Source organism: Mirounga angustirostris, unplaced genomic scaffold (genome assembly GCF_029215605.1).
Source record: "Mirounga angustirostris isolate CCGP_5_RB_7025 unplaced genomic scaffold, mMirAng1.0.hap1 SCAF_8, whole genome shotgun sequence".
Taxonomy (NCBI): Eukaryota; Metazoa; Chordata; class Mammalia; order Carnivora; family Phocidae; genus Mirounga; species Mirounga angustirostris.
Genome location: NW_026991716.1, coordinates 77,112,098 through 77,139,313, shown reverse-complemented (window position 1 = coordinate 77,139,313; position 27,216 = coordinate 77,112,098). Strand labels below are relative to the sequence as shown.

Here is a 27,216-nt window from a genome sequence, read left to right as displayed (position 1 = left end):
CAAAGTTACAGTAATCAAGACCGTGTAGTCATAGGACAATGGAATAGAATTAAGAGTCCAGAAATAAATCCTTATGTTTGTGGTCAAAGTTTTTCAATAAGGGTGCCAGGAATATTTGATAGGGAAAGAATAGTCTTTTCAACAAATGGTGCTGGGACAAATGGATTCACACACAAAAGAATGAAATTGAATACCTTACACTATATAGAAAAATTTACTCAAAATAGATCATAAAACTAAATGTAAGAGCTCTTACTAAATGCAAACTAAATGTAAAACTCTTAGAAGAAAACAGGAATAAATCTTTGTGACCTTAGACTAGGCAATTTTTTTAGATGTGACACCAAAAGCATAAAAGACAAAAGAAAAAACAGATAAATGGAACTTAATAAAATCAAAAGCTGCTGTGTTTCAAAGGAAACCATTAAGAAAGTGAAAAAATAATCCACAGAATGGGAGAAGATATTTGCAAATTGTATATTGGATCAATGATTGGTATCAGAATATATAAAGAATTCTTACAATGTAACATTCAAAACACATATGACCCAATTAAATAATGGGCAAAGCATTAAAATTGGCATTTCTCCAACAAACACAAATGACCAACAAATTCATGAAAACATGCTCAAAACCATTAGTCACTGGGGAAATGCAAATCAAAAGCACAATGAGATGCCACTTTACCCCCACTAGGATGGCTAAAGACAGAAAGATAATAATAAGTGTTGGTGGGAATGTGGAGAAATCCAAACCATTGTGCACTGCTGGTGGGATTGGAACATGGTGCAGCCATTTTGAAAAACAGTTTGGCAGTTCCTCAAAATGTTAAATACAGAGTTACCACATGACCCAATGTATTGGTCAGGGTTCTCCAGAGAAGCAGAACCAATAGGATGTGTGTGTGTGCATGTGTGTGTGTGTATATATATATATATAGAGAGAGAGAGAGAGAGAGAGAGGGAGAGAGATTTATTTTAAAGAATTGTCTCATAATTGTGGAGACTGGAAAGTCCAAAGGCTGCAGGTAGGCTGGCAGGCTGAAGACCTAGGGAAGAGCTGATGTTGCAGAGCAAGTCTAAAGGCAGTCAGCTGTCAGAATTCCCTCTTCCTTGGGAGAGATCAGGGTTTTTTTTCTTAAGGCCTTCAACTGATTAGATAAGGCCCACCCACATTATGGGAAGAGGATCTGCTTTACTCAAATTTAGTGATTTAAATATTAATCTCATCTAAAAAATACCACCACGGCAATATTAAAATATGCTTGACTTAATATTGGGTACCATTGCCTAGCCAAATTGGTCCAAAAAAATTAGTCATCACACAGTAATTCCTCTGCCAGGTATATATCCAAGAGAATTGAAAACGTATGTCCACATATATCCAACTATAGTTAAGTGCTCTTACCAGCATTACTCATAATAGCCCAAAATGAAAACAACTAAAATGTCCACTAACTGATAAACAGATAAACAATAGGATATATATTTGCAGTGGATTATTATTCAGCCATAAAAAGGAAATACTGATACATACGACAATGTGGATGAACTTTGAAAACATTGCACTAAGTAAAAGAAGCCAGGTAGAAAAAGCCACATAGTAACTGATTCCATTTACATGAAATGCACAGAATAAGCAAATCCAAAGAGAAAGTTGGTAAGTGGTTGCCAAGGGCTGAGGGGAAGGGGGAAATGAAGAATAACCACTAATGGGGGTAGGGTTTCTTTTAGGGGTGATGAAATATTCTGAAATTAGACAGTAGCGATGGTTGCACAACTCTGTAAATGTACTAAAAGTCATTGACTTATACACTTTAAAACTGTGGATTTCATGGTATATGAATTATATTTCAATAAACCTGTTAAAAAGATACTTAAGACTCCAAGCATATGTGGTCCCAGCTACCTAATAGAAAGAAGCTGGGGTTGCTTCTAAAATGCAGAATGTATGCTGAACCCCATAAAAGAAGAGTTGAGGGGGGGATGCGAACCACCATCTCCCAGGCATATTTTGTGTCTCAGGAACTGTGTCTATAATCAGCTCATTTAATCATTCTTTAAAAAAAAAAAAAAAAAAAAAAAAGGCCTTGCAAATTAGTTGTTATCATCCCTATTATTTTCTATTGGGAAACTGAGCCTTTATTTAAATTAGTGGCCAAAGTCAGTCAGCTAGCTAGTTGGGACTGGACTCGGATCTGTCTGACTTCAGGCTCACTGTCATCCTACTGCACCACACTGCTCCTGGTGGAGAAGCCCTTTCCCCGGCTGGACAGAGACCATAGGGACTGCTGCTCAGCATGCTGGGCTGGTTGTTCCCAGGAGCAGAAGGGATGAAAGGCTGAAGGATGCTTTTGGAGAAAAAGCAAAGGAATTAAATACAAAATGGAGATTGTTACTTTTATGGTAAAGAAAACAGTCAGGTCTAATTTTTTTCATTATAAGAGTGCCACAAAGGGCCAACAAAGAAAGTGACAGGGAGAGAAAGGGGACAGCAGGATCCATGAGAGCAAAAGGAAGAACAGAACCCAGGAACATGAGGGTAGAGCAGACTCGTCATGGACCACTGAGAGAAAAGAGTGTCCCCCTGGGCGCCTGGGTGGCTCAGTTGGTTAAGCGACTGCCTTCGGCTCAGGTCATGATCCTGGAGTCCCAGGATCGAGTCCCACATTGGGCTACCTGCTCAGCAGGGAGTCTGCTTCTCCCTCTCCCGCTCCCCCCTCTTGTGCTCTCTCTCTCTCACTCTCTCTCTCAAATAAATAAATAAAATCTTTAAAAAAAAAAGAAGAAAGAAAGAAAGAAAGAAAAGAGTGTCCCCAGAGCAGTCAGCTGACTTGGTGAGAGACGTAGCCGTGTCGATGGTGAGTTTGACCAGAAGCCAGGTGGGAATGTTTCTGAAGCCAAAATAAAAGTCCTTTTCACCTCGAGACTAAAGTGTTACCAAAGGAGGTCACCCTGGGATGCTCTAGGGACCCAGTACTGAGGCTGTAGACAAAGTGAACTCTTTTGGAGTTCATTTCTAGCTAGGGTCTGTGGATTCATAGGGGATTCCTGGAACCCCTCCCAAAATGTGGAAATATGTTGTATGTATGCATCTTTTTCTGGGGAGAAAGTCATCGGGTTGTTAAAGGACCTATGGCAGGAGGAGGTTTTAAAAAATTAGTTTAGATGTTCTCTGAAAGTGCCAGGCTAATTTTCTGGCTGTGTGATAGATTGTGTTAAATGGTCTGGCACTCCTAATTTTTGGAATAAAAATGAATTCTTAGTGAATGATCTCACTGCCTGCAGTGCTGTCTGAGTCTGTCCTGGCATTTGATAGAACTTGTTAGGGGATTAGGTAAGACAGGATGTTGGTACATTTGAGGTCATTAAACCAAGAAAGGAAGGAAAAAAAAAAGAAAGAAATCTTGCTAAATATATTGTGGAATTGAACTAAATGCTGAATAGCTGAGGGACGTTCTTTGTGCTCTGTGCCAACACTTTTAAACCCTGCTTAGAAACAGACTGGAGCGGCAGAGACAGCTCCATCTAGATGCAGCACGTTGGTAAATGCCTGTCTTTCCAAGAAATACTGTTTTACTTGTCCTTTTATGGAGGAGGCATGGAAGGCTGTGATTTCCTGGGTTGCATAACATTTTTGTAAGCAGATACAACTAGTATAGAACCTCAAGAAACAACAAAGGCTACCTTTTCACCCGGCGACCAGCTTTCTCAGAGTTCTGGTTTCAAGACTGGGAGAATAATGGAGAATATGTCACAGAGAACCTACTATATATGAAAGGTTTTGTTAGATGAAATATAACCCCCAAAATTTATTTTCTGTCTTTTCCTTCTTTTGGGGGGGGGCATTCTTGAGTCTCATTTTGAATTTACTATGCAGAAAACACTTTTTTTTTTTTTAAAGTAATCTCCACGCCCAACGTGGAGACCAACTCAGGGCTTGAACTCACAACCCTGAGATCAAGACCTGAGCTGGGATGAGTTTGTGCTTAACCAACTGAGCCACCCAGGTGCCCCAGAAAATGCTCTTCAAAATGTATTGGATGAGTCATGGTGATGGTTGCACAGCAAAATTAATGTACTTAATTCCACTGAACTGTACACTTCAAGATGATTAAAATGTAACTTTTATGTTTTATATGTTTTACTGCACTAAAAATACATATTGGATGATACAGAAGGAAAACCATTTACCTTTTGAGATGGGCATTCCAAGTATCTTTATGTGTTAAATATAAGCCCTTTCCTCTGTGTGATATGAGTGTATAAATAATAGGCGAAAGCATATGGTCCCAACCCTGCGCCTCACTCGCCAGCCGTGGGACCTGAGACGTGTATCCAACACAGATGATAAGCCCTCCCTAAATGCTGCTTTCCCCTTCCCATGCTCTCCTCACACCAGTTTCCTCATCAGTAGAAGGAAGAGGTGGATGAGAAACTATGGACTCTGAGAAACAAACTGAGGGTTCTAGAGGGGAGGGGGTGGGGGGTTGGGTTAGCCTGGTGATGGGTATTAAAGAGGGCACATTCTGCATGGAGCACTGGGTGTTATGCACAAACAATGAATCATGGAACACTACATCAAAAGCTAATGATGTAATGTATGGTGATTAACATAACATATTAAAATAAAATTTTTAAAAAAGGAGGAGGTGGAATTCTGTGATCTCCAAGGTCCTTTTAGCCCTGCTGATCCCTGCTTTGTGAAACAGACAAACAAACAAAAATAGGTCAAATCCATCGGGACAACCGCTGTCCCCTGTGTTTACACACAGCAGCTTCTGCCACTTCTGACTTTCGCTGTCCTCGGCTCCCTATTTTTTTCTTTTCCTCAGCCTGCAAAGAATCATCATAAGCTTAGAAAGGGGAATGAGAAGGAGAGAGGATTGAGGTGGCCCAAGACAGAGGGCTGGGGGTGAGGGGCCTCGCGGTGGGCATCAGGATGGGTGCTGTGCCTACGCTGCAGCAAGACTGGAGTTGGCTCTGATCGTGCCGCGCGGCTGTGGGTACTGTGGGATTCAGAGCCACAGCCCCAGATTCCCTGAAGGGTGTATGACCACTGCAAGATTCAGCACAATTGATTTTTACACGAGGCCGATGGTGGCAGGAACGTACAGACTGTAGATCCAGAGAGAGAAGCTGAGTTTGTCCTGTGAGGAAAAAGCGGCAGGAAGCAGAGTGTGTGCAGGGGGAGAAGAGGATTATGAGGGTGCAGGTGGCAGCCGGAGGGGATGGTGAAGGCAGGTGTATGGCCAGAGTCTCCAGTCAACCCCCGTTGAGCTGGAAGCAGATGAGATCTGGCTGGAATAAACCAAAGCATAGATACAACTATGTGCTGAGTCTCGTGAGTCCTCCTAGCAAGTCATCCAACCTGGGGTGATCCTGGGGACTTTCAGTGCCAAGCGGGAACTGAAAACACAGAAGCCAGTTACCATGACAATAGCAGTGGACCAGGTGAGAAATGATGGTGACTTAGGGGAGTAGAGATGGAGAGGGGTAGACAGACTGGAGTTAGAAGTTGAAGGTAGAATCAACAGCACTTGCTGATGGATTAGATGTTAGGAAGGGAGAGAGGAAAAGCTAAGAAACCTATTCTGTTAGTTTTTTAGCTGGAACAAGTGGGTCAATGGTATTGCCTTTTCCTAAAAAGGTTTATCATGCCCCTCTTGAAGAACATATGCCTCACCTGTCTTCAGGGTCCTTGGCCAAACTTGTTGCAGCCCTCAGACCTGCAGTGAGCTCTATGTGGACCTCGCCAGCCTCGCTTGGGGACAGCCCACCAGCACCTTGCCTTGTGTGAGAACTGCTTGGCACCCACACCTGTGCAGCTTGGAAGTCAAGGGGCACCTGCCCCTGACAGATGAGGGCAACAGGCACTTGCAGCTCCCAAAAGGGGTAGGACTTTGCAGGTTTTTCTGGCTGATAAATGAGCACAGGCAGAGCTGAAGTTCTCAGATAAGGGGAAGGAAGCAAATAGCCCAGACCAAGTATGGAACCTGGGAGAAGTCAAGGCAATGTTGGCCCATCCAAGTTCTCAAGAGACTGCCCTTCACTAAGTTGACAGGCAGCCCCAACAGGCATACACATTTGCATTCTTGCACATGAACTTAGTCATTGACTGTGTGATTTCATGGATGATCTCTGACATAAGGATGGAAAATATGGTACTTGAACCCTAAATGGCACATCAGAGCCTGCTTCGGGCATTCTCTGCTTGGGCATTGCCAAGAATGGTGATGCTCTTCTGAGACTGAGACCCAGAGTGAGATTCCTCATACGGTGTTTTCACTGCCGTGTCCCATGACTAAGGACAGGTATCCTGTGCTTTAATTCACCTTTAGAGAGTGATCTGGGTCATTTTTTAATAAGCTACCCGGTAGTACTTTTATTTAAAGAGACTGCAATGGAAAAAGATTATTTAAGTCTAATTAATTCTAATTTAATTCTAATGTGTAAAATATCATCATTTTAGTACTAACAAGTTAATTAATTCTTTTTATATAAATAATCAAATTGTTGTAGGACCCGCAGCTTTGTCAGGTTACTTTGACATTTTACTGGTAGCCCGTGGAAGATTGATCATGTTTCCTTTGGGAAGAGGGATGTAGTCTCCCCAAATTATAGTGGATGGTAGTGTTGCTTAGGAAAGGGGTCAAGCAGACGTGGATCCAGATTGCATGTCATCTCCTCTCCAGCAGTGTGACCTTAGCCAAGGCATTTACCCTCTCTGAGCCATGGTTCTCTCATTCATCATGGCTCTCACCTGGCAGACGAGCTAATAATACCTGTAAAATTCCTAGCGTAGTTCCCAGCACACAGAAGTTTTCAGCAAATGGAACTTACTGTTATGATTATGTGTAAATACAGGCCAGTATTTTTTTTAAATATAAAGCCTACAGAAACCCCCAAAGTATTTCAGGTTGTGTATTTTCAACACTCGTTTTCTTTTTGGCTTTTTCTTTTCTGAATTGTCAATGGCAAGTGGTTCTGAAATAGCACCATCCTTTTATAAGAGAGGTGAACATCTGGACAAACCATCATATTTTGGGAACATAAACATGTTGAATATCAAAGAAGTGAATTTTCTAGCTTTCGTTCTCCAACCAGAATAACTTGGTCCCAGCACCTGAAACGTGTCAGTGGAAACTTTCAGAGACATTTTCATCTTAATTTTCTCCATCCTGTCTGAAATGGCTGCGTCTTTCTGTGTTGTAGTAAAAAAAACAAAACAAAAAAAACAAAAAAACACACATTTCCTTGCATCACCTTCCCATGCCAGTAGAGCAAAACACAAAAGCCACAAGATCTATGATTCAAAGGTCTTCTGCCATATACAAGTGACTATTTAAGTTGCTTGAAATGTAGTTTTTAAAAATTCATCTCTGTAGTTTCCAAAAAATTAACCCCTTTCTTTTTAAAACCCTTCTGGCCATAAAATGGTGTGTGACTACTCAGTCTAGTGTTTCTGAGTATGAATAAGGATGCCAGGGCCACTCTCAGTTTACATGTTTATTGCGAAAGCTGTCACCAAATTTTTAGGAGTATTTTACATAGCATGAGGCCAGTGGAACATTTGAGATTTGACCTTTTCTACAGATGATGGTCTCTAAATGCAATTTGTACTTTTGGAACTAAGTTTTGAACTCTTTTTGTTTTGTTTTCCCAGCACTGTAATTTATCTTTCTACTCAAACCAGAGAGAAAAAGTGATGGGAATGTGCCTCTGTGTGTGTGTAGATGTGTTAGAGCCCTTTATTAGCCCCCAAAATCAGTAGTCCAACTTGGGGCAGGGGACCAGAGTGGCATTTTAAGGCTGGGCGGTCAGGTTGGCTCGATGGTACCATCCAAGTACAGCCCTGCTGGGATACTAAGCAAAACCCAGTAAGTATTTTGCCTCAAGTGATAATACAGTGAAGAGAATTAACTTAAAAACCCTGTATCCAAGAGTATGATGTCCCTTGTCCTTTTAAATTTAGGCAAACCTGGATTCAGGTTCAAACAAGAACATAAACCAATCCTCAATATTTTGTTTTGTTCTCTTTCTATCACTCTAAATTTCAGTAAGGTGAGAAGAGGTGGTGAGGATAGGAAAGAATTGACAACAGAAGGACAGGGGAGGCAGTTTTGGAAACTGGAAAAGCATTAAACCAAACCACTTTTATGTTTCTTAGAATTTATGTTTTTAGTGTTAGGTTTGTGATGTAGATAAAAATACCTCCACCTGTAGTTTCCTGGGAAAAAGCAAATAGGGTTTTGCTCATCACATCCCATTAAAACCACTAAGAAAATCTTCGCTAGGAGTTGAATTGTAGAGACAAAGATGCAATCAGCCTCACTTATACAGGAGGTACCTTCTAGAAAACCTGATCATTTCACTGCTAATTGGTATAAATGTTCCCTTGCCCGCTGCTTGCAGCTCCAGATCCACTTGTACTTCTGTGATTGTTGCTGTAATTAAATACCATTTACTTTTTCTTGGGTTTAAGAATGCAGGTCCCTCTGACTTTTTCTCTTAAGTAAATCTATGTTTGTGCAAGAGGGAATTACAGATAATTTCCCATATCTGGGATATGTTACTTTACTTGTAAGTGAATGAATAGTTACCATTCAACTATCTCTTTTTAAACTTTCCCCCAGCTTCTCTAACAGTAACTATGAAGAAATGAAAAAGCTGTGCTTTCATGCTTAGTGTAGCATTACCATATCTACTCACCCACCTTTTCCTAAGCACAGTCCTGTGAACCACTTCAAGGCTTTGTGAGGTCTTCAGAAATCAGTCTAGCTCAGAAACACCATGAGGGCAGGAAGTGTCTATTGCTCTCATTCACCATTGTTTTAAGACACTTAAATGGTGCCCAGCACCCAGGAGAAGGCCGGTAAAAACTTCTTGAATGGGTATTGTCCAGTGGGCTTCTGGGGTCTGAAGTATGTCCAAGAAAACTAGTATGTAAGGCAGCCTAGAGCTGCAATGTCCAATAAGGTAACCAGTAACCATGTGTGGCTATTCAAATTGAATTTAAATACATTAAAATTAAAAATCAGTTCCTCCGTTGCCCAGTTGCACTTACTGAGTATTAAGTACTCAACAACCATATGTGGCTGGTGGCTGCCATAGTGGACAGCACACATATTGAACATTTTCATTATCACAGAAAGTTGTGTTAGTGCTGGTAGAATATCATTAGTAGAGACCTAAGTGGGTGGCTCCAGTCTTTTTAAAGTGAAATTCCCGTGTGACCATGATGTGCACTCATGATCCAGATATAGCCCTTTCATGTCTCTCTCCCCAAAACTGTAGGAATTCAGTCAAGGAAGGTGGGTGGCCCACAGAGGGGGCTGGCTATCTCTTTGAAACTGAAAGCCAAACAACAGTGGGGCTGTAGCAAGACTGACATTATGGTGGTATAGACTTATTTGACTACACTAGTTAGTATGTGAAATATCTGTACCAATTAATAAAGAGCTGATGTTTCAGTCTCCTCCAGTACCTACTTCCTGTGGCCCAGAGGCCCTGGCCATTCAGCTAGTATCCTCCACCCTCCCCTTAATCCAGCAAAATGAGTTAGCTAATGCCAGTCCCATCCCGGGGGCTCGGAGACTGCTCAGGGAACCCCCCACCCCAGCACTGGAGGCCTCAGATTAATGGGTGCTACACAGCCTCCAGGAGGGACTGCCCCCAAAGACTTTTTCTAAGGGCGGCCTTATCACCACCATGGCTGAGTCCCAGATCACAGAACCATTGACTTCAAGAAGACCTTAAAATCATCTTATCCTACCCATTCATTTTACTGAAAGAACAAGTCACAGAGAGTCACCCGGACAGTTTGTGGCCAATTTAGAGATAAAACTTTAATCTCCTAACTTGGTACTTTTTTTTTTTTTTTTGCTACATCTTCCTGTTGTCAGTTTCCTTAGCTATGAAATGAGGATTAATAGCTTTATGCCTCAGAGAGTTGCTAGTAAAAAGAATAATGATACCCCACAATTTACATCTGTCTTACAGTTTGCAAATACCCTTTTGTATACATTCCTCCCAAGAACCTGTGAAAGGTGTTAGGCTCAGAGGCAGCGAATGACCTCCCCAAGAAAACAGAGCTGCTGTGATAACAGACGTCTCAGTCTCTTAGGGCTTGGGAAACTATAAATTCTTTTGTAAATGTAAGATAACATAACCACATGGTATTACTAGTTTTTAGCTTGTGGTATTTTGAAGTTCAAGATTTAGTGACATTGAAAGTGGTAACTTTGTTCAAACGACGCATTTTTTTTTACTTTGATAATGTGCCAATTGCACAGACTTTGGTTCAGCATTAAAACAGAAGTGGGCTGCTTCGAAGTGTATTTTTAAAATGAGAGAATCCAAATTTGTAATTAGCTTTAGAAATGTTAGTTGTGCAGTTTGAGTATATAAAGAGCTTCTGGTAATCATTTCTGTTATTAGTAAGTGGCTTATTTTATTTTTTGTATTTTCCCTTAAGCAATTAGGCATTTTGGAAAAAGCAAAGTATGTTCTTTGAGGGGTCATTTCCTCTATTACTGCTTTTATTTTTCACATCCTATAGTCCTAGTATACTTACAAAATTAGCTACATATATGATTGTGGCAAAGAAAAATCATGTAGGAGCCATTCTACTCACTTGACACCTACCTGTCAGGAGAATGTTATTTAAATTATAAAGAGACGCCACAGTGTAGGAAATGATTCACTTCTTGATACATCTTTTGTCTTTTGGTCTTTTGATCATTTTGATCGAAACATCCCTTACTAAGATAAGATTATTGGGAAGATCAACTTGACACACTCCCAAAATAAAATGGGATTTTTTGTGTGTGTTTCTTTGTTTCTCTCTCTGAACCTCAGCCATTTTATAGAATATATTACATTCTACTATGGAGAAATTGAGTTATAGATAAGGAAAAGAGTGATGTTATTTTCATTCTATATAATAAAGAGGTATCTCTTCAGTTTTCTTTTATTAGCATATAAAAATGATGGCATTCTCTAAACCAATTATCCTATAAGTTTAAATAAATATAAGGGGAAAAGAGAAAGAAAAATTATCAGACAAAGCTATAAATGGAAAGAAACTTGAGGTTGTAAGTCCTGACGTTATCATTACCAATTTGTAGTCACATCTGGGAAGAATGTATTTGTGTGTTTGTTTTTTGAAATATATATTATGTGTGTATCTTCGTGTCTTCTCTGCATGTACCCTGTTCTGTGTTACAGAGCAGACTCCTATCATACTCTAAGAGATATGGCCTCCCTCCTCTACATATAGGACCTTCAAAATGTTTATTATTATCTAGAGTTTTCTTGGATTTTATTTATGTCATTTCCCCTGCTTTGTGTAGTTGCTGTAGGGGGTGCTGATCAAAAAAACATAAAGGTAAGGTTTGTGGTTTATAACCAGACTTGGAGTCATGGTAATAAGACCCTAGGCTTGAATAGGTCTTTGAAATTCCAAACTTCTAATTCCTCCAAACTTATTAGGGTAGAAGGGTGATTGATGAGTGAGCACATACTTTCAAACTTTGCAGCTACCAGTTTTTAAACCAGTGCACTCAGCAGTAAATGAGATAATGCACACAACGAACCCAGGACCAGAGGTGACACATCGTAAGCACTCATAAGGGTTAGCACTCATTATTATGAGCTTGTCTGATTTGATTTTGTCTTCACATCTCTTTCTGCTCCCTGATGGCCATGCTGAGTAGCAGCAAAATGTCCAAGAAATACAAAAACACCAAAAGGAAGAGAAACACAAGTCCTCAGTAGCCTAGAAACAGAATTTATCAACCCACAAATAATTAGCATCTGATCGTCTGTCTTCTTATGATGATGTGTGAATTATTTCCATACCCACCCCCATACCTTTTTCCAAGTTAAGACCCCATGGACGAGTGACAACTCCTCCATTGCTCAGATCTGATTCAGTCTGCTTTAATGAGGTTCCATTTGATGGTAAACTCACGTTAATCCCATTCTCTCTTGTTATGTGAAAGACAGTGAGCTGTTCACTATCTTCTGTGTAAGAAAAACAAAAATAAAATCTCCTAGGTATGATTATCATTGATCAGAGCTTTGTTAAGATGTCTGAGAGGCAAGTGTATTTTTTCCATGCCTATGATAATGTGGATAATGAAACAAATTAACCAGGCACTCATGCTCTGTTAGGAGTGTAAATTGGTATAGCTTTTCTGGGAAATCATCAAGACCCTTAAAGATCATACCAGTTGACCCCATAATTCTTTCTCTAGGATGTACCTAAGATAGTATTCAGAAATTCAGACCATGTGATATTCAGATATATCCCTCACAGTGTTATTTGCATTAACAACAAAAACTATAATTCCCAAAATGAAATCATTACATAAAACTCTTTTCTTTGGGATATAATATTACAGAGACATTGAAAAACATGTTTTTGAAGTGTTTTTAATAATTTGGGGAAATGCTCACAGTCGTTTTAACATTGAATGAAAAATAGAAACAAAATTATCCGGGCACCTGGGTGGCTCAGTCAGTTAAGTGTCTGCCTTCGGCTCAGGTCATGATCCCAGGGTCCTGCTCTGCGGGGAGCCTACTTCTCCCTCTCCTTCAGCCTCTGCTTCTCCCCTTGCTTGTGCTCTCTCACTCTCTCAAATAAATAAATAAAATCTTCTTAAAAAATGAAAAAAAAGAGAAAACTCTGAGTATTTCTATGTGTCTGAAAAGAATACTGGTCCACAATCTTTATTCCCAATTCTGAATCCAAAAGCATTCCAAAATCAAAAGCATTTTTTTTGTAATTTCTTTGGTAGATATACCTGGCTGGAACTAATGTGAGATTCTATTTTATCCAATTTAAGAAGAATATATCTGTTCTGCTGCAGAAATATTATGAAATATGGCTGCTCCAGACCCTGATGGAATATTATGTGATAAATGGTTGTTGCACCAAAATAGTTTTAAAATCCAGACAATTCTGAATTCTGAAACATTCTGAAGCTCAGGAGTTTCAGTTAAGGGGTTGTGGAACTATACAACAAAATATCATTAGTGATTTGATTTATCAGTGCCAAGGTTATAGTTAATCTTTTTTCTTTTTTTTAATTTTATTTAAATTCCAGTTAGTTAACATATAATGTTATCTTAGTTTCAGGTGTACAATATAGTGATTCAACAATTCCATACATCACCCGACGCTCATCACAACAGTGCACACCTTAATCCTCTTCACCTATTTCACCCATCTCCCCCCCCCCCCACCTCTCCTCTGATTTATTCTCAACAACTAAGTCTGTTTCTTGGTACTTTTTCTTTATGCTTTTCCATATTTTCCAAATGTTCTACAATAAGTATGTATCAATTTATCATCAGAAAAAAGTACTAAAAATAAACATTTAAGGCATCAGAGAATCATCTCATTTCAGTCAGAATTCCTGAATTTATCATTAGCTTCCTGCATCTTCCTGGTACTGCAGTTACACATGTCTCTTAAGCCAAGGTGTTCTGGTTTTTTGAAAGAAAAACATTCATGAGGTTGGACATTGACCCATCTCCAAACTGCTTTTGGGTTCAAAAGAGCCCCCAGTTAGGGATGCTCACCTTCAGGAAATACTCACGGAATAGGGTTGAGCCCAGGCATTAATACTATGGGCTATTTTATCATATTCTATTTATGGTTAGCAGGATGGCAGGAGGGAGGGAGAAACCTTAAGGTGCGAGGTTTACTCTGCTAATGGACAGCTCTTCCGCCCCATTCAGGTGGACACTCACTGACCTGTCACAAGGTTACTCTGCAAAGCTTTGGGGTCCATGCCTGAATGGATTGCTGTAGCCTTCTCATCTCTCCCTTCGCCCGGTTCCCTGCATCCTAAGACTCGAAGCCAGCACAGAGCCTGGAAAAATTACATGTAAGTTTTGACCAAGGTTTCTCTTTCCTCAAACCAAACAATGGTAAGAATTTTCTTAGATGATAATAGCAAGTAGCCTAAACCCACATGGGTTACTTTTCTTTTAACAAAGTATCTTGAAAATTCTAATTGAGGAAGGGAGCAGGGATTAGAATCTGCATATTGGAGGCTCCTTAATTCAGTGGATCTTTAACTTGCATCAGAATCACCTAGAGTGCTTGTTAAAGGACAGCTTTACACTGCTGCACTTAACATGGAATAAATTGTTCTTGTCCTCAGTGGAGAGGTGATTGGCTTATTCCAAAGCTAACACTAATCTTCAAACTATGTCAGTCCTGAGAACTTAAAACCCCACAAAAACCTGGACAAGTGCAGCAGAACAGATATATTCTTATTAAATTGGATAAAATAGAATCTCACGTTAGTTCCAGCCAGGTATTTCTACCAAAGAAATTACAAAAAAAAACCGCTTTTGATTTTGGAATGCTTTTGGATTCAGAATTGGGAATGAAGATTGTGGACCAGTATTCTTTTCAGACACATAGAAATACTCAGAGTTTTCTCTTTTTTTTCATTTTTTAAGAAGATTTTATTTATTTATTTGAGAGAGTGAGAGAGCACAAGCAAGGGGAGAAGCAGAGGCTGAAGGGCCTCATGCCCAGAATTTCTGATTCCGCAGACCTGGGGCAGGCTGGAAGGTGCTGTGCTAACAAGTTTCCAGGTGGTACTGAGGCAGGTGGTCCAGGGACTCCACTTTGAGAATCACTGCTTTAATTCCAGTGTAACTGAAAGGATGAGCGATAAAGGGAGAAAAATGTATTAAATATTCAGTATGAAATGCCACTAAAGTAAGCTATTTAGTGCTTTACTGAATAGATTGACTCATCTCAAAAAAAGAGAGTTTTAAGGTCCTCTCAGCACTCACATTTGAAAGTCCAGCCAAGTAGGTGCCGTTATTCTGTGCCACTTTAAAGTCAATAGTACCAGTCATTCTTTGCCCTCGGATTTCAACGAGGGTGACTAACTGCGCTGTGTGAGGCGAAAATGACAGCTACGGTCCTTTTGCGGGCACGCTCATCATGTTTTTAGATACTCAAAAGGGAAAATCCTTTTTTCTCCTGGGTTGAGAAATCTATTGCTGCTTTTCAAAGTGAATCATCCTAGTCTTCCCTTTCCTCTCATACACTTAGATGGGACTTGATTTACAAACCACATGTGGGAAGAGAGGCGCATCCCTAATAAATAGTCCAAGTCATCAAGTCCAGGTTTTTGTGGGGTTTTAAGTTCTCAGGACTGACATAGTTTGAGGATTAGTGTTAGCTTTGGAATAAGCCAATCACCTCTCCACTGAGGACAAGAACAATTTATTCCATGTTAATGGAAAAAAGTGGAAGATTTTGGCTCAACAAATGTGCATTTGGATATATGTGAGCATACATGCAAATGTACATATGTGCCTATGAATATATATGCATTTTGTATATTTCTAGCTTTCATTGTAAGAATTTTAAACATTTTTCTTTTGTTTCATTGAGTTGCTATGAGTATAAAAATAGGATGAGTGATGTTGTCCAGGAAATGTATGAGAAATTTCTGGGCATTTTAAACCTGTGGATAGCATTGTGATTTATAACATTTTACTTGGTATGGTAAAATGTTCATTCAGAGTAGCTCTTAGGACGTACAGTTCTTTTATTAGAACTCACAGAAATTGAGAATTATCACTGTTAATAAAGCAGTTCCAAAGCAGACATAATGAAGGAGCTTATCTATTGCCTACCCATTGGCAGAGCCAAAAATCCTGGTTATAGATTTAAGTGCGTGTATTTAAAATGAAAATCACAGAATCAGATAAATTAGGCAAAAAAGTGTGTGATGAAAGGTGTGATGAAAGAGTTCTGTAAGAAACTAATCCAGAGCTGTCTTCTGGGCGCTGCCCAAAGCCTAACAGTGCTGGTAAGAGGGCTGATAGAGTTGTGAGTGATGTAATTATGTATTCTTACTCCACCCTCACAAACTATAACATCTCTGTCAAGCACTAATTATTCTGCACGGCATTCTTGGAATCGAGGTTTTCAGTGTATGAAGCATCTTCACCAGGTTATGGAAGAAGTAGGTTGGATCAAATGCTCCTTAATCGCCTTCCTGCTTTGGCGTCTGTGAGTGTCCATGTTTACACCTCAGGTTTTCCTGTAGGGATGACCTTTAATGTCAGTCAGTTTCATGAGTACAGGCTGGGGAGGGAAGAAGGCTGCTCTGACACCCAGGTGACTTGCCTCAGGTGACTCCGCACGGAGAGCTCCTGCCAGATGCGGCAGAACCTGCCTAGGTCACTCCCTGCCATCACTGTGCACCGAGCATCTCTGTAAAAGTACCATGCTTGTGTGGGGACAAGGGGCATGGGAACCTTCTCTCCTTTCCACTCAATTTTGCGCTCAACCTAAATCTGCATTAAAAACTAAAGTTTACTGGGGCGCCTGGGTGGCTCAGTTGGTTGAGCATTTTGCCTTCGGCTCGGGTCATGATTCCGGGGTCCTGGGATCAAGCCCCATGTTGGGCTCCCTGCTCAGTGAGGAGTCAGCTTCTCCCTCTCTGTCTGCCACTCCCCCTGCTTGTGCGTGCTCTCTCTCTCTGTCAAATAAATAAATAAAATCTTAAAAAAAATAAAAAATAAAGTTTATTAATTAAAAAAAAACAAACTAAATACCAAACAGTATGACAATTCTTCAAAAAAAGTAAACATGGAATTACCATATGATCCAGCAATTCCACTTCTGGGTATGTACCTAAAAGAACTGAGAGCAGAGACTTGGACAGACGTTCCTGTAGCATTATTCACAATAGCCAAAAGGTGAAAGCAACCCAAATGTCGATCGGCAGATGAATGGATAAGAACAATGTGGCATATACATACAATGGAATATTATTTGGCCCTAAAAAGATACAAAATTCTGACACATGCCACAACATAGATGAACTTTGAAGAAACTAAATGAGATAAGCCAGATACAAAGGGACAAATGTTGTATGATCCCACTTATATGAGGTGTCTAGAGTTGTCAGGCTTATAGCCAGAAAATAGAATGATAGGTGCCAAGGTTTGGGAACAGAGGGGAATGGGGAGGTGGTGTTAAATGGGTAGTTTCACTTTGGGAAAATGAAAAAGTTCTGGAGATGGATAGTAGCGATGGTTGTACAACAGTGTAAATGTACTTAATGCCACTGAATTGTACTCTTAAAAATGGTAAATGTTGGGGCACCTGGGTGGCTCAGTCGTTAAGCGTCTGCCTTCGGCTCGGGTCGTGGTCCCAGGGTCCTGGGATCGAGCCCCGCATCGGGCTCCCTGCTCCGCGGGAAGCCTGCTTCTCCCTCTCCCACTCCCCCTACTTGTGTTCCCTCTTGCTGTATCTCTCTCTGTCAAATAAATAAATAAATAAATAAAATCTTTAAAAAAAATGGTAAAGTTATGTATATTTTACCCCAGTAAAAATAAATTAATTAATTAATGATTTTTTTTTAACTGATTACCAGAGCTCACTTTCCTTCCAAGAATGCTGTGCAGAATAACTAATCAGTGTTTGACAAGGTTGTTATAGCTTGTGAGGGTGGCATGAGAATTGACAGCTGTGTCCCTCATACCTCCCGCAGCCCTGATTCTTTCCCCGCACCTTTTGGGCAAGGGCAAGGGATCTACAGAATGTGTACTTCAGTCTCAGGGATGGGTTTCCTCTCAGGGCAAGGACACGTTTGTCAGAAACTACCAGAGCAATTTGCCATAAACAGCTGTAATCGCTACCAAATGCCACTGACACATACAGGAAAGCTGTTTCACTGTGATGGAGGAGTGTGTACCTACCTGTGCTCCTGTAATGGGACTGCTCAGTTCGTCTGAATTGTGTGTTCATGAATGAGTCTGCGTATACAGTGCCCCATAGTGCACGGGGTTATGGCACTGTGTGCATCGCTGTGAGACATACCAGGTCCTCATCAGTATGGTGGATGCTGAGGCACAAACCAGGGAATGTGGACTTGATTATAATATAGCCACCGACTGAAGCCTAGTAGAAAAAAGGGAAAGCTATGGAAGAAAATTAATAGCAAATAATTCTCCTCCAACGGGGCCTCAAATTATTATAAGGCCTGTTTTACAGACTCCAAATGAAATATAATTTACCCCTCATCACCAAATCACTGTCATATTAGGTGTTAGTGTAGCTGTAAATCACCGAACAATCTAGTGAGTCCTGCAGTTCTGTGAGGAATATGCAGGATTGAACTTATTACTAGGTTAGTCTCTTCCGGCCCTACTTTGGGGAGATTTTGCTTTTTTCTGTGTTTCTTGAAAGCTGGACTTGGAGAATGATCAGCAGATTCTCATGAGACCCAGTAGCCAGGCTTTCTTCAAACCTCTTGTATTACGTTCAGGGCCTGCTCTTAGGTCTGACCAGGGCTTGTAATTCCTGAAGAGCAGTGCATAAGGACTCATAGTTCCAAAAAGCTCAGAAACCTCTGTCCTAAATTATCCCACTCCCTCTTAGGAAGGAGGAAGGAATAATCAGGGAATAACCAAGATTACTTGTGTGTGTGTTTGTATGTATTTGGTTTAAGGAAAAGGTATAACCAAGAAAGAGAGAAAATAAAGTCATCAGTGTTAAAAGTACAATATGTATAAATCAGTCCCATCATTTCTACCCAGACTTTTCAAACCTGCTTAGAAATAAACCCTCTAGGTGATGGAGACAGGGCCAAGTAAAGGTTTCAGCAGCTAAGATACCAGAAACTGGAATTAAAGGTTTTTACAGAAAAGAAAATCCAGGGCAGCAAGTCAAAGGGAGAGAAAAGCAAGTGTTTATTCATCCTTGACATCCACATGTGGCTGGCTGCACCCTGAGCTTGAGTTGAAGTGACATAGCTATAGAATCAAATCAAAATAGATTCAGCCCCATGAGTTCAGAGACCATGATTTTTAGATGGACACACTGACACAGATTTCCCCCCAGAGAAGACCAGCAAACCAAGTCTCCCAGGTGGAATGACATAAGGTAGAGAATACCAACAAAGATAGACCCTTGGGGGCTCCCCTTGTAGGCTCTCAAGTTTCCTAGGAATCAAATTGCCTGGTTCCAGACACTGAATTCATGTTTAGTGATGGCTTAGCTACCTGGAACCCAACTAACCAGAACCCTGAATTAACTAACCTTCACATTTCCCCACCCCCACTTCACCCCCTCCCATACACCCCACCCTACCTACCGCACACATCCCACTTCCCTTTTTCAGAAATAGAGATTCAGAAAACAAGATAGCTTTGGTTTAGTAAAGATGGAGAATATACCCAGGAGGGTATCTGTAGCTAGTGACACTGACCTGCTGAATCATTGAGAATGGTTAAATGTTTTAAAATTAGGAAAAGAAACTGCTTTGGAAATATTTTCAACAAAAAGCATTTCCTAGCTGTCTGTCAATTAACCAGAAAATTGAAACAAACAAAAATCTTCTGGTCCTCAATTAGTCCAGTTAACTGAAGTTTTATTGTACCTATTTTCATGCCCTAATTAGTAATCTAAAACTGTTGATTTACTAAAGAGAAATACACCATTTTTATTCTTCCTGAAAAACTGTGCAGGTTTTGGCTTTTACTGCCTTTCCAGTGCCACAGTTTAAATTTCAGATATTCTCCTTATGTTTATTATGTTTGGAAGCACTTTAAAAGTTGTGATATTAATGATATTAAGAGTAATATGGAAAATAATTTTATGAACATATGTATTTAGTTCCTAGAGTCATTGGAAAACCGTTGGCATAGTTTTGAAGCCAATTCTGTTGTGGTTTTTTTTTTAGGAATCTATGATATATTTATTTGTAGCATTCAGTTTCACAGTTATGTTCTGCTCAAGGCATCATCAAAATTAATTTTCATTCTCTGTGTATACCCCTAATGGTACAGATAGGGATGATATTACCAGCACGGTAATATACATTAATATGTAAATCAAAAATTTCAAATGATATTCCCTGTGAGTCTCCAAATAAACTCAGCCATGCATATTATAAAGCTGCTTTATAATATGTGATTATCAGTTGTAGCACCAATAGTTTATCAGCTTCTTCTAATAATTTCCAACCTATTTCTTTTAGAAATTATTTGTATGCTCTCTGGGATGTGCCTTTCATTAGCAAGGTGACAGCTCTCTCTGAGCCATGATTTAACCCAGGTGGGGTCACCACACTCTTACAAGGACACCACCCACCCTCCCCGATTAAATTGATCGTTGTGATGGCTCTAGCATCTGGAGAGTGCCCAGACCATGAATCATGATGAGGAAGAGCTGTATTTGCAAAGGTCTGGAGTGTAGCAGGATTCTTAGAGTCCTTGTAGTACTTAACTAGAAGCTGTAATCTATTGTTTCTAGTAGATTTTTCCTGTATTTCATGTCTGACTTGTCACCAGGCCAGATTATTATACTGGGTTCCATGTATTAAGTGTTTTTAATTACTAGGAAGAGCAGAATCAGAGAATAATTAATTGTTTCCTTTCATCAAAACAGAAGTAACTTTATTTTCCTGATTATGAAAGTGATATGTTTATTGTACCTAATTTATAAAATAACAGAATAAAGAATATAAATTATCTATAATCCAGCTACCTAGATAAAACCTGTTAAATACTTTTGTGTATTTTTCCAGACTTTTTTCAATTAATCAAATAATTCCAAATTTATAAGCAATACTCTGGACTGATTATATCCTACAAATTTGGTGGAGTTTAGGAATGATGACTTAAGATATCAGTTTCTATGACAGTGATCTCCTAGTTTCTTATTTTTCTCACTTAAAATTACATTAATCAACTCTTATAAGAACAGATACCTGTGTAGACACACCATTATCTTTATCAAGTAGAAATCAGTTTTAACTGGTTTTTGGTTTTTTTTTTTCATTTCTGCACCTTGTCAAAAAAATGATTACTGAGTGGCCCTGCAAGATCCTAATGGGCCTCTGGAATCATAAAAGAAAGATTTAATTATGTACAAGATGGTTTTAGTGTTAGATCAACTAATTGTGTTCTAGTTACTTAAAAATTCATATTCAGTATGCTCTACGGAATTTGCCAGAAATGGGAAAGTTTGGTTAGCCAGATCCCCCTTTCCCCATCCATAATCCAAACGATATGTTCTCCAGTAGAACTCTAACTTTATACCTGATGGTAACAAAATATGATTCAAATATATCCTTTCTTGTGCTACGAATCGAAGTTTTCTTTCAACTTTGTATCCTTTATCCCCCTTCAAAGAAACTTCTCTTCAAATTCTTCTGGTGTAGTGTTATAGTTCCTGGGATTGGGCTGATAACTGTGTGCTTCCCTTTGGAGAATGCTACGACTTTGGTTTTTGTTTTTTTGGGTTTTTTTTAAGATTTTATTTATTTGACAGAGAGAGAGCACAAGCAAAGGAAGAGGGAGAAGCAGGCTCTCCGCTGAGGGGGGAGCCTGATGCGGGGCTCGATCCCAGAACCCCTAGCATCATGACCTGAGCCAAAGGCAGACACTCAAATGCCTAAGCCACCCAGGCACCCTGAGAATGCTAGGACTTTGGATCAGGATGAATCCTAACATGTAGTCAAGGTTAAGAAGGACTTTGAGCGCTGAAAGAAAACCCTGATTAACAAAAAAAAATAGGGGATTGTTAAAAGATTCATCTGAGAAACGTTGTAGGAATATTATCTGCAAGGCTTTTGTCAATAGAATAGGAAGTCTATGATAAGCAATTGCTAGAATAGATTTTGTTTTAAAAGATTGATCTATATTTGTCATGGGTATGACTAGGTCTTCTCCCCTGTATAAGACTGAAGTTCTTTGAAAGCAGATTCTTCCAGGTTCTTCTCTCTGCATCCCTTCACATCCTCTGTGTCCTTGTTTATGATCGGGACTTGGTATGTATTGAATTAATATTTCTGTGGCTCTTGAGTGACAGATGAATGAATGTGCTCAGTTCAGGTCCTACATTTTGCCTTCTTGCTACCGAAGTCAAGGGGTGCTTTGATAATATCCGTGATTGTTAAATGCCCGGGGTTGGTTGGCTACAGGTGTGGGGAAGTGGTATACAGTACTTTGATCCTCCCTAGGAGAAGGAGATGCTAATGTGGATAATAAGAATTTGCTTCTTTGTCTTTAGTTTCAGTTTGACCGCCTTGCTTCACTGAGTCACAGCGCTCGCTCTCCAGTGATGGGCATGCCATTTAAGCCCGAGACTGTCCCTTGGAGTGTTTATGACATTGGACCTGAATTTCCCATTGCATGAACAGCCAGCATTTGTCATAAAATTTCAAGGACCCATTAAGTTATTTGGTTTGTAGTTGACGTTGAGATTAACTTTCTCTAACCTAAACCAGTGAAAACCAAAATGCTCCTCACCACATAAAAGTTTTGCTTTCGCTGTGTTCAGACCCCTCCCACCTCCTCAGAGCACAGTCATTTGGAGTCTAGTTTGGGGGCGGTGTGGTTGTATCTCAGTGGTGTATGACCCACTTTTTCGTAACACTTAATTACCCATGTTTTTACAGCACTAGTCAGAAGGTCTGACGATAGTGGACTATAACCCAAAAACGGTTTTCTGATACACCTCATCAGGGCTGCTCTAGTACCGTGCGTTATCGGAAGAAGGTGTTAGCTCCGCAGGGCGTGTGTTAACTACCAGAGGATGACAGAACATTTCCTCTAGTTCCTGGATAATGAGCAAGCACACAGGTAAAGAAAGACGCCTTTCTCAGAGTTGCCTCCTTTTGTGTCTTAATTATTTTTGTTCGCTGACTTTTAAATATTGATCACTACCTGCATATGTTTGCTGTTGAGGTCTGCAGAGGGCTCGGAAGAACAAGCATTTTAATTGCCGCCCCGGGACCTTACTAATTTAACTTTCCATTACAAGTCTAAAGAGATGGTAAATCAAGAGTAGACTCTCATCTCTGTCCTCTGTGTGCCCCTAGAAAACGTCCTCTTCATCACTGTGCTTTTCTTGTTTGCTCTCGAAGCGTCTGTCTGTCAGCATCAGCCGCTTGGCGCCGCAGCTGAGTTTATGCTGGGTGGGCTGTCGGCCGTGAGGTGGGGACTGTGGCCAGAGCGGACAGGGAGGAGGGTGCACAGGAGCGATGGGGTTTGGCAAGGGGATACCGGGCCTTGATGAGCATTGTTCCACCGCGAACTAAAAGCAGATGTAGGGCAAGTGATAGTGACCCCACTTCGGTGAAATCATTTCCGACAGTCTGCACCGTTTTAGAAATGCTTCTGCTTCTGATAATCACTTTGGTTCATTTGAAGAACTTTTAAAACGCTGTCATTGTTTCAAAACAAAATGTGGTGTAGGTATCATCTTCCTGAATGTACAGAAATGTTTGTGGGTGCATTTCTTTGCTGAAAGTTTGTTGCCATGTGGCTCGCGGATCACGCTTGCCTGTGCGCTGAACGACATACCAGCATGGAGTCTTGGAAAACGCCTGTAGATAAGTCAGCGTTGTTTTCCCTGAAAGTCCTGATACAGAAAAAGAGTGAAAGTACCAACACTAACTGGAAAAAATGTCACTCATTTTAGCCTCTTTGCATCCCTTGTTAGGACAAACCCTGGGTTGGGTTTTTTTACATTTGTGAACTTGTGCGGTAGGTGGAGCAGTGTGGGTGGCCCAGAAAAAGTAGCGGTTAGAATAAGATTTTCCATTTATTGCCCTTTGTGCATGGCTAAAAATAAGATTCATACAAATCAGAATATGTAGTGCAAGCACAATCACTCTGTTAATTCTGATGACTGGCTTGCCCACATCTTTGCATCTGTCTGGTAAGTGGTGCATTGGGAGATAAATGTGACTCTGTTTAAGCAGCAAGAGGTGGCCAGGTTTTTGCGTTGTTTGTCTGCATGTGCTAGTTTATCAGCATTTTCCCCTTCCGAAGGGAGAAAGACACAACTCATACATAAACAAATTGTGTCGATGGAAGGTTGAAAGAAGAAGTGATAGGATCTTCTAATCTTTTTTTAAAAAGTAATTGCCTTGTTTGAAATGCTCTTTTAAAACATCCATCTTTTTGACTCATTGTTAGAAAGTTGTTTCTTGAAGACTCGTAGAACAGCAAGGGAAGGATTTCTTAGCAGTGTTGCCAAGAGATTAGCCACGTCTTCTGTTTGTGGATTGATGGGACTGGTGAGGAACGGGGGGGACAAGGATGAGGACATGCCTGTCCTGGAATGCCCTCCATGGACACAGATGGGGGGGCAGAAGTTAACCAAGTAAAAACTCCCCTTCCTCTGACTGCTGACTCTACTTCAACCACAGTAAGTGATAACATGTCAGTTTGTGGCTAGAAGAAACACCAAAGAGAGGTGGCGTCAGCGTTCACAGGGAAACTTGTACCTTCGTGATCCCAGTGATGGTGCTGTCCCCATTCCACTGGCTGAGTGGCTGTGGCATTTCCAAAGAATGAGAATGTCTGCAAGTGTTCTGAGACTTTCAGGTTGATGTAATTTGTAAAATGAGATGAGTCAAGAGGGCAGTCATTGCAGAAGCCTCTGGAAATTGAAGACTGCAAATCACATTCCTTATTGGCTTCTCCAACTGAGGCAGACAGTAAGGAAGGCATGGTGGTTAAAAGCAAAGCAAGAGCTTTAGGAGAAAGAGGACTCGGGACCAAATCTTAGCTTAGCTGTATGCTAACCTTGATCTGTTTACTTAACCTTTCCTAAGCCTGGTTGTTTTTATTTGAAAACGGGAACAGGGATAGTACCTACCTCATAGGTTTGTTGTGGGGATTAAATGAAATAACGTATATGAAACACAAAGCCAGCACTTAATAAATTAATGGGGTTGTTACTCTTATTTGTGCCATTGTAACATAGGAATATGTTGGAGAATTTTAGGGCACTTGGGGGTTTCCCCTCTATGCTTGGGGTACAGATTCTGGAATTAAATGGACATACAATCAGCCTCTTGTTCATTGTTTCTTAGTCAGAAAGCTGCAGGTCATTTACAGAGTAGTTTTGTTGCTCATAGGTTTACCGATGCCATCTGGGGGTATTTCTTTATTTTGCCATTCAACCAGCACAATGTAAGCCTCTCTTTCCTTTTAAGATTAATACTGTGTTGAGCATATTCAGTTATTTTTACCTTCTCGCTATGTTTTTTATTTAAACATGGATAGTTCTAACATCTGTGCATGTTAATTGTAGTACCTGCTGATACACATTCTGAAAGAGAGAGCACTAATGGTGTAATCAAGTACAATTTTAAATATTTCAGGTGGGAATGGGCAAAACTTCAGGAGCAATTAGTTTCCGTGGTGGTATAATTCCCTGCAGAAAATATTGCATCTGTTACAATTCTGGTTACTAGTCAATCCTAGAGATGACCAGATACTGACAGGCAGAAAACAATTACTTTTGCTTCTTTTTATTATTTTTAAAAAATTATTTACTGTTTAATGTAGTGTATTCCTGCCCTTCTAAGAGTCTTTCTGCCCACCAAATTTTTCCATTAAAAAAAAAGAAAACATATGGACGCCTGGGTGGTGCAGTTGATTAAGCGTCTGCCTTTGGTTCAGTTCATGATTCCAGGGTCCTGGGATCAAGTCCCACATCAGGTTCCTTGCTGAGCGGGGAGCCTGCTTCTCCCTCTCCCTCTGCCTGGCGCTCTGCCCACTTGTGCTCTTGCTCCCTCTCTCTGACAAATAAATAAATAAAATCTTTAAAAAAAAAAAAAGTAAATATAGGGGAGCCTGTGTGGCTCAGTTGTTTAAGTGTCTGACTCTTGATCTCAGCTCAGATCTTGACTTCAAGGTTGTGATTCAAGCCTCGCATTGGGCTCCACGCTGGGCATGGAGCCTACTTAAAAAAAAAAAAAAGTGGATATATTTTATATTTCATAATAAGGTCATAATTGCATAAGCATCACTTAGTTTCTTTGGTTAACCTTTAGTATTAGATGCTGATTTCACATCAGACTCTTCCTTCAACCTCCTCCATGACCTTCCCGGGATACAGTTTTTTCATTTATCAAATTAAAAAAGAAATTATGACTGCACCTTGACTTTCCCTCACCTGGGACCTGACAAGAAGTGATAAATGAGATCAATAAGCTAAGGAATTAAAATATGGAAGTGATAGAAAACAGTGATGGCTTGGTTTTATCAATTGATGTATTTTGCTAGTTGGTTTTTTTTTTTTAATTTCTCTCCAGTTTTTTTTTTTTTAATGGTCTGTCCTACTCACTGACAGATACAACTTCTGACTTGTAATTTATATATCAACATCATCATTGGGGTTTCTGGGCTTTTAATGTTAGTACCCAATAGGCTGGGGTGAAGATGTTTCTCAGGTCAGCTTTGCCAGTAAGATCTCTTTCATTAGAATGGTGCCCAGGTTCTTACAGCGTATCTAGACAGTGCTGCTTATTAAATTTTTTTCTGTTGAATGAAATGGAAGAATGCTTTTTATTCATTTATTTATTTATTTTAGTTTTTGATGTGTAGTGTTCCATGATTCATTGTTTGCATGTTACACCCAGTGCTCCATGCAGTACGTGCCCTCTTTAATACCCATCACTGGGCTAACCCATCCCCCACCCCCCTGCCCTCTAGAACCCTCAGTTTGTTTCTCGGAGTCCGTAGTCTCTCATGGTTCGGAAGAATGCTTTTTAGAGCAAATCGTTTGAGGTTACTAACAAAGTTCTTGGCATTGCGGATATAGCTTTAGTCCCCTCCACGAACACATACACTCCCCATTATCTCTGCCTGCCTTATCATATTTTACCATAGACTGAAGTTTCTGTAAAAACCATAGGCAAAAGAAGATGATGAATGAGGCTATGGCTGTGATTTCCTCCCACACCTTCATAAGGAATGACAGAGACTCTGAAATCCATCCCATTGATATACCGTGTGCTTCTTCCTGGATAACAGCCAGTTTTAACCTATCCTTCATGTGCAATTTGAGGGTACTGGCTGGGCCGAGCTCATTATTCCTTTGGTTGAATAATGTAAAGCATTTGCAATGGAGATTTACTCTAATGATGTATTTTAAGTGCACGTCCGCATTGCTGGTTTAATGCACTCAGTCATGGAATGCTTTAGAGTTTATTGCTAATGGATGAATCCTCGGGAAAATCGGAATTTTCAATAAGATTGACATTTGGAGTGAGAAATATAAATCTAATGAGAGCATTTTAACCAAGGTGTGTAATTAGGGCAAAATGGAGTAGATTTGTACGCGCACACTACAGAAGGGCACAGCAGAAGGTGAAATTGCACGCTCTGCTATGAATGAGGGATGAAGGCTGATGTA

The 27,216-nt window shown here is 40.2% G+C and overlaps 1 protein-coding gene across 11 annotated transcripts in view; it reads left to right on the top strand.

The window, feature by feature from the left end:
- BACH2 (BTB domain and CNC homolog 2) overlaps positions 1-27,216 on the top strand; it is a 350,221-nt gene that overhangs the window by 184,835 nt on the left and 138,170 nt on the right. For 4 of the 11 annotated variants that reach the window (XM_064597884.1, XM_064597883.1, XM_064597885.1 and 1 more), the window contains exon 3: positions 13,749-13,897. The exons of the other annotated variants lie outside the window; for them this stretch is intronic. The gene's annotated coding sequence lies outside the window, so the exon portion shown is untranslated. The remainder of the gene's footprint in view (positions 1-13,748; positions 13,898-27,216) is intronic. 11 annotated transcript variants of the gene reach the window in all.